This window comes from Camellia sinensis, chromosome 6 (assembly GCF_055761805.1).
Source record: "Camellia sinensis isolate YWXY chromosome 6, ASM5576180v1, whole genome shotgun sequence".
Lineage (NCBI taxonomy): Eukaryota > Viridiplantae > Streptophyta > Magnoliopsida > Ericales > Theaceae > Camellia > Camellia sinensis.
The window spans coordinates 13,344,263-13,352,907 of record NC_138966.1 but is presented as its reverse complement, the minus strand read 5'-3'; positions in this window follow the sequence as shown (position 1 = coordinate 13,352,907).

The following is an 8,645-nucleotide window of genomic DNA, read 5'->3' as shown; positions in this document are numbered from 1 at the left end:
GTAGCCTCAAACTCGGACACTAGTGTGTTAAGCTACTTGAGCTTCAAAAACTGCTCCCTCAACTGCTCCCTAACAATGGGAGGCAAAAACTTGTCCAGGAAGCCGTTAACAAAAGCCTCCCAAGTCACCTCAATGTACCCCCGCACAAACTTCCACCATTACCCCGCATCTCCATTCAATTGGAAGGATGCCGAGGTCACTCTCAGTCTATCATCCTCGATGCCAAGTATCTTGCACGTCTTCAACATTTGCTCCAACCACTCATCCGCCTTTAATGGCTCATTCGAATCCCCCAAAAACTTATCCGAGTTTTATCGGAAGAACTCCCTCTTAAAAAATGACGGCCCTGTCTTAGCAACATGGGACTAGACTTGATTTTCAGCTCTGAGAATGTCCATGGATTCCTATAAAGCTCTAGCCATTTCACGAGCTAAAGCGCCCACAGCTTGTGACCAACCGGTTCGACCACATTAGCCTGACCAACCCATTCCTCCTATGCCAGAATATCATCCGGTAATGGCACCTCTTGTCGTCTAGGCTTGCCACGCCTACCACTACCACATCCACGTCCTGACATCGTAATGAAGGTAACACAATGATTAGCACATTTATAAATGTGTCGAAGCTAACTCGCTCGTGTCTTAATGCGGTGGACAACAATTAATTCACTCCATATAAACACATAGTCACATTAACATATACGAATTTCCTTTCTAGATAATGATCGTTCCGCAACGCTACCAAAGTTCCAGTTAGAAATAGCAGTGATCAAGTGCTTTTCTAACAAGACTTCTAAAAACTCGTAGACCCAATCAATATTTTAGAAATTAAATTTCATACCCATTTAGTCACATAAGCATGTTATCACATAACATACCATGTTTATTCCTAATATCATCTAGCAAGGGAACCCATTGTGGTAATAATCACTTCCCACGATCCCAAAGTATTCAAACCCGGTAACTTTGATACCAAGTTGTGACGCCTTAAAAATATACAATAAGATCATCCCACGATATATATTAAATAATAATAGATGTCTGAATATAATATTCTCTAATTCATAAGGTTTCATTCTTTTACAAAAGTGTAACACATGTAGTAATACATTCATAAGTCTTAACTCTGAATCTATAGCATGTGTCATAAGCAAAAGATATGAAATAAGAGTTCAACAGATATAGTAATACCCTATTGGCTACAACTTTCCAAGACGGTGCTTGGTTACAACAAAAGTGAGTTTAAACTCAACATAAATAAAGCCCTAAGCTTGTACAAAATAAATACAACAATAATAAAAATAAAAGCTCTTGGCTTCAATGTCCTCCCAAGCTATTGCCTTGGCGGAGACATATCATCAGCACCTGAAAATGGTTTTCCATATAGGGTGAGCCAAAGCCCAGTAAAGATACTCTAACACAGTGTATGAATCTTAACAGAGTTATAAGGTAAATGCAAATGTAATGCTCGTGCCAAAACATTTTATATCTCTTTCCAAAAACCATATAATGCCAGGTTATATCACAATTCATGAAATCACTTTCTTTATAATAGAAAATAGGGCGGTGGATACAACACTGGGAATCTCTAGAATGTGTCTACAAGTAGGCTATAAACACTACCGATTGCCATTTTTACTAGTATTAACTGAAAGGCTTGGTACATAGCCATGTGGGTTTATGAACTTTCACCAAGGACACACAGGCCAACACATTTTCAATGTGTTAAATATGTTACAATGCTCAATGCAATGGGTGAGAAATTAGTTTCAATTCACCTAATTCTCATGCAATTTCTATAACAACCATAGGCATCCTCCTCCGATAGCCCAAAACAGATATCTCTAAACAAATAAATAAAGATATACTTTCCAAATCTTAAGATATGAGTGATAATTCACAACCAACTCCACCACCATCATCATTATCGTTCTAATTTCATAAAACCAACATCAATTCCATTTTCTCTTTACAAAATCAAATATTCACATTTTAGAGTAAAATCTCATTTTCTTTACAAACCAATTCTAAGGATGAAAATACATCGTTTTACCACAACTCAACCACATTTACAATTCCACAACCATTTTCAAAGATCCATTTAAAAACTCCTCTTTTGATTTCAACATCAAAATCCTAGATTTTTATCAAAATTCCCAAATCCCATGATTTCTTTGAAAAGACAAATAATCAAGTTAAAAATCATACTAAAGTACGGAGAAATCCCTACCTCAAAGCTTGAAGACAAGGGAGAGAGAGAACAAAATTGACGAAGCCGAAAACGAACTTTGTTCTGATCAAATGGAAGCTCTAGGTGAGCTCTATCTTTTCTCCAAAGGACAAGGATTGAAAAACCACTAGATCAAGGCGTATTTAAGGGTAGAAGATGAGTTCTAAAGAGAGAATGTCTAGATTTAGGGTTTGGAGGGGTTTAGAGAGAGAGAGAGAGACATGACAAAAGTGACTCAAAAAGTGACTTTACGGACTGATATACGAGCAAACCGCTCAAGTGCAGGAATGGTCGCTCAAGCGACCAGATACAAAAAGAGAGACTGCTCAAGCGAACAAAGTACCACAAGCAAAAAACACCACCCACCCAGTACTTTTGCAGGCCTGCAAAAATACTGAGAGTTCTAAAAGATCGTTCGAGCCCAAAAAGGACCGCTCAAGCAAAGAATGCCATACTCCTAGTAGTTTTGCAGACCTGTAAAAATACTGGAAGTTCTCAAAGTTCGCTCGAGTGCAAGAAAGTTCACTCAAGCGAACAAGCCAAAATCTGGGCAGCATAGTTTTGAAAAGACTAACTCACAACCTATTTCAAACATTACCAAGATACTCCAATAACCAAACTCAACAAAGAATAAGATGGAAGAAGACTTGAACAATCATCAAGACAAGAAAACTCAGATCCAAAACAATGAACGGATTAGGTTTAAACCAGAATCACTATACTAAATGTTTTTCATATTTCAGTCAATTTTTGAAAAAATTAGTCTAACATCCTTCTCTAATTTTGGGGAGTAGAAGAGGTCCACAATTTTTTTTTTTACGTTAGATAAGGTCCCTCACATCTTTTACTTTTATTTTATTCAAAAAAAATATCAACTTTACCCTCACTCTTCCTTCTTCTTTCTCTACATATTTGGGTCTCTCTTATCTCTCTAAATAATTGGGTATTTCTTCTCTCTCTCATCCATCTCTTTGATCACTCTCTTCTCAAACCTTAAAACGTAAATACATCATCTCATCACTCTCTCTCATACCGCTACCTCCATCTCCTTTCACTCCGACGGCCGTTTCATCACCGCCACAGACTCCCATTCCAGTATCATCTTTCTATTTATCTTTTCTCTTTTCTCTCTCTACAGATTTGGATCTCTCCACCACCTCACAATCTTCTCTTCTTAAACCCTAGAACCCAAATCCATTATCTCCTTATTCTTCGACACTGCCATCGGTTCCTCCTTCCATTCCGACGGCTGTTTCATTGCCGCTGGCCTTATCCACGTCTTCGACGCCAAGTTCCAAACCTTTTTGCATCCTTTGTGACCATGTCCACCCCTTGACCTTGCTGTAGACACCCCATTTTTGACCGTCCTCAAGACTTGGACGTCACCACTTGAACACTCGGTGATCATCCATGTTTGTGTTTGTCTTGAGTTCCCGGAGGCCTCGGCTGCGCGCCTTGCCTCAGAATCTCTCGACTCGACTGCTTTGTGTCTGGTTTTGCACCAAGAGCTTGTGGATGTGTTCCTGAGGACAGGGGGGAGCCTGTCGACCAAGTCTCCTACCCACCGGCCACCTTGATTTTCAATCGGCCAAATGTGATGGCCGGCCAGCCAATTTGACTGCCGGTCGACCACTTTGATGGCCGGCCGGCCAAATGTGGTTTTCAACAGATATTTCTTTAGACAGCTGGTAGCTGTCATTCCAGGCCATACCCCAGCCCATGCTTGGACGTGGGAGCTCTGAGGAGCTACAGATTGAGATATTTCTATATCAATCAAGATTCTTGACAAGAAAGAGAGATACAAGGAGGAGAAGAGAGGGACAACTTGAAAGAATAAAAAAAAAACATTTTTCCTCTCTCTCTAAAATTCTCAACTCTCTCCCTATCTCTCTCTTCCAAACCCTTCAAACCTTAAGGTTCTTGCCCCCCCTTTACACTACCACTCATAGCCTACAACCTCCATACTCCATTCCAGCAACTTGAGGCTGATTTCCAGAGGCTAGAAGCTCATTTTCTTAGACCAAAAGCTGCTGTGTTGTTGTTCTACAAGGGTAAGCTCCTATGTTCCCATTTTTTGCACTATTTTGCTCTATATTTTAGCTCCTTTTGCTTACATTTTTGGGCTCCGACCTGAATTGTAAAGAGTCATATTTTGAGCTCCTCTTCATGTTTGATCTAGGACTTTTTGCTGTTTGAGGTCTTCTCCTCACCCTTTGTGCTTAATCCCTCTTTAAGGCCTATTTTTGTATGGTATTTTAGTCTTATTTGTGAGCTGTTTTGGACTTGGTCATAAACTGTAAAGTGCTTTATTTTGAGCCCCTCTTCAACTTTGTTGAAGGGTTCTTCACTGTTTGAAGCCAGCTGCTGTCCCTTGTCTCTATTCTCTCTTTTAAGGCCATTTTTGCATGATAGATTAGCCCTATTTTTGATCATTTTTGAGACTTGTTATAAACTGAAAAAAGGCATGTTTTGACATCATCTTCAAGTTTGTTTAAGGTTCAATTTTTTTTTGAGGTCATATGCTTCCTTGTATGCTTGATTGTCTCCTATTTTGAGCCCTACACCTAAGCCCTTGTTGCATCTTTGTTTGGCCTTCTAGCCACTGAAATCCAGTGGATTTTCAGTGGCTAAGACACTATTTTGAGCTTACAAATCAGAGGGGGGTGACCCCCTCTCACCTTGACTTGTTTGGTGGTCATTTTGGCCTTCCAAAGAGACCCTATCTTGCATGCTTTGGAGTAACTTTCTAGGGTCAATTTGGTGAGTTTTGGGACTACCATATTTGATTTTCATAGTTGTTTATGCTATGCCAAATGTCTATCTTGAATGTGCTTAATGACTCCTTGCATGGCCCTCTAAAGTAACTCATCATTTTTGCATGCCATGGTTGCATATCAGTGGTTATTTGGGCCTATTTTCACATGTTTTATTCACTGATTTTTTTTGGTTTGGTGAGATTCCATATGCTTCACACACTTGCCATGTAAACCGTGTTTGCTAGTCAAAGTTGCATGCTACTTTTGTCCACCATGCTAACATCTTTTGGCCATGCTTTGAACTGGAAATGTTCATATTTTGGGATTGTCTCAGCTCTGTCTTCATGCTTCATGATCAAATAATGCATGCTTTGTATAGCTATAAGTCATTCCGTGTGCCTAGTTTTGAGTTTCGGGGTTCATCTCATGCATCGGGTGCCATTTTTCCATGTTTTGGGGCTGTTTAACATCATACTTCAGTGCTGGAATTTGCATGTTCATATGCCATGTTTCATCATTTTCCATGCTTAGTTAGAGTTGCATGTTGTATCTTAGGATCGGTCCATGCATTGGACATATTTGTGTTCATTTCGGTTGCCTCATTTCCATCTTATTGGCCACTGATGTGAGTGTGGCTGAGGTCCACTCACATTGGTATAAGTCCATTCTGCATTGTGTATGCCATGTTTCAATGCGTTGTGCATGTTATGTTGTTAGCATTGTGTGTGCCATGTAGTTGCATTGCATGTTCGTATGTTTGTTTGCATGCTTAGGTCGCATGTGCATCGTTGTGCATTCCCTTGCCTCTTGATCAACCATGATAGGGGTTGGGGCCCTTTGATGTGTTTTGTGCTTGCATTTCATTTGATATCAAAGTTGCACACTTGGCTTTTGGGCCATCATGCATTGAAGTACGTGATTGATGGCCCGAGGGTCGAGGGCCATGCTCCTTGAGTCCATTGCATGATAGGGAGAATGGCCATGCATACATTGCTTTGAATTTCCTTGCCATGCACTGTCTGCCCTCTGCTGCTATCAAAAACAGGTTCTGTAGGAATATTTGGCCGGCCGGCCACCTATACTGCCGACCGGCCATTCATTATTTGCCGATGGATTTAAACATGGTCGATAACCATCCGGACATGACTGGTAGAAATTCCACTTGGTCGGTGATGCTCCCCAGTGTCCAGAGAGTGCACCTTGGGAGTTTCACAATTTTCAGAGAAGCAAGGCAGTGTAAACAGAGGCAACAGTGGCATGGTACGGATTTTTGGGCAAGACGAGTCAAGCATGCATCATCCACGCATTTCGAGGCAGGGGCTGTGGCTACTTTAATTCTTTGTTTAATTTGTTAATTAATTGGAAATTCTGTAATAATTAACTTAGTACTATTCATTCGGACTGTAATATTTATTCGGACCCTCCGAGCGAGGGCAATTGTGTAATAAGTGTGCGTGAGTGTGTGTATGTCTTCCAACCCCACGTCTTTCTTCCCTTTTATTTACCCGCTTATGATGGTAGACTAGGACATATTTAAATTAGCATACCTTATGCTATGCATGCGTGCATTCATACATTTGTCTTGCATGCACCGGGCTCAGCGCATCATTCTAACTGCATTTGTATTTCAATTCCAAATTGAATACGTGATTAGTTGTAGCATTTCACATGTCATTGTAGATTAGCCGAGCCTATCTTAGTCACATTTTGCATGTGTTGCATTAGCCATCTTAACATGAACTAAGATCATGCATATAATTACTAACTAGTTTTTGTTTTGGCTCGGAGTACTCGGTAAGCATTTATGCTTTAGCATACCGCATGCGTGTGAGTGTTGCCACAATAGCATGATTACCATGAGGCTAGCTGCTTATGTGATATAACTGCTTGAATGACTGTGGATGGAAGTTGAATTAACTAAATTGGGATAATGCATTAAAACTGTGAGTTTTAAGCCCACTAGATAGTGGCAAAACCATCTTTTCTAAAGCCCACTTGAGGGTGGCAAAACCTACATTTCAGCCTACTTGCGAGTAGCAAACCATTTTCAAAACAAACATACAATGTTTTGTTCCAATTTAGGCGATTTGGTCTATACTTGTTTGTTGTGCGCATAACATAGTAATTCTAGGCTAATAAATGGAATAAGAACACATAACGTTTTCAAAATTGGATATCATGGTTAGTAGAGGCCGATCTTCGGATCGGGCGAGAGGGGGTGCTCATAGCTGACCTTCCCCAATCGTACCCAAGCTCCCGAGCGGAGGCAACTTTGGTGATGACGGGCACGTGGCCTTTGGCACCGAGTCAGGGTTTCCTAAATTCTCCCATAAAAAATATTTAGGTGGCGACTCTATATCTGGCAAAGCAGTCCATGTTTGGCACTTCTTCTCAAAAAATTATTTCTCAAAACGATTTGCCGGATTTGGACTCTTTGGTTCAGATTAAGGACCGTGACACAAATTGAGTCCGAACTGTAGTGAGGCCCACGGGCGCGTCTACAGTTTTTGGCGACTCCACTGGGGAGTTAGAGAGCTTGACTCGAACTCATGATATCCTGTTTTGATTTCATTTATGTGTCTCTTTGCATTGCATGTGCATTGGTGCGCCTAGGACACCGTGTTTGCCATCTGCCATTCCTGAACGGTTTGCCGGAGGCTTGACTTTGTCAAAGCATGCCATAAGGCTGACCGGTTGTGGGCTCTGACAGTATGGGAACACAAACCCCGATTTTACCGGGGCACCCTTTTCGACCATTCGACCTAGTGCATATCGAAATCCATAGTGACTATTCCAAACTAGGACAGGTTGCTTACCCGATGTTAGGTTGTTTGAAAACTGTTGCGTGCATAGTGAAACCCTAGCTCCTGACAAAAATAGGACAGGGAAACCCTACCCCATCCATAGGGGTGTTTTGGCTCTCTTTACTTGCTATGTGTTTTTAGAGTGTATCTATGCAGGGGAACACACATATCAGTTCGCAAGTCTGAGTGTCAGGCCTACGGGCATCAGTGTTTTCGAGAATTAGTCATCTATGGGTATCAGATTTAGACTTTGGGACAGCGATTTGGAAACGGTGATCAGTGATTAAGGAACAGTACATTCAACTTGTGGGCAATTTTTTGTGATACCCTACTGCGTATTGTGTTTTTTTTTTTACGTTGTTACGCTGTTCAATTGCCCGTTTATTTATTTTCTTTATTTATCTTTTTACTAGGTAGTCGAGCACAATTGCTTCTGACCAAGTAGATATTCCCTAAGCACTCTGGATTAGAGGTCGTCGGCTACATCGATCTGAGGATCTGGTAGACGGACAACCAGTGTACCACTCTCTACCCCTGGTTACTAGACGGAGGACAGCTAGGCAGAGGGCATCAGTTCAACAGTCAGTACAGAGGGCATTATCTACCCCACCTGTGTACGGTAGGGATCAGGACTCTGCTTCTCCCACAGAAAGGGAACATATACCGATAATTCAGTCAGAGCAGAACAATATGGCCAATTTAGAGGAGATGGTGCGCCAACTCCAAAAGAGTATGAAAATGATGTAGTAGGATGCTGTCCGACAGGCAGAGTTCGCCAAGCAGCAGGCCACGGTTATGAATGAACAAGCAGAGTTAATCGTAAGGTTACAGCAGCAAACCGGAGCATCTGCTTCAC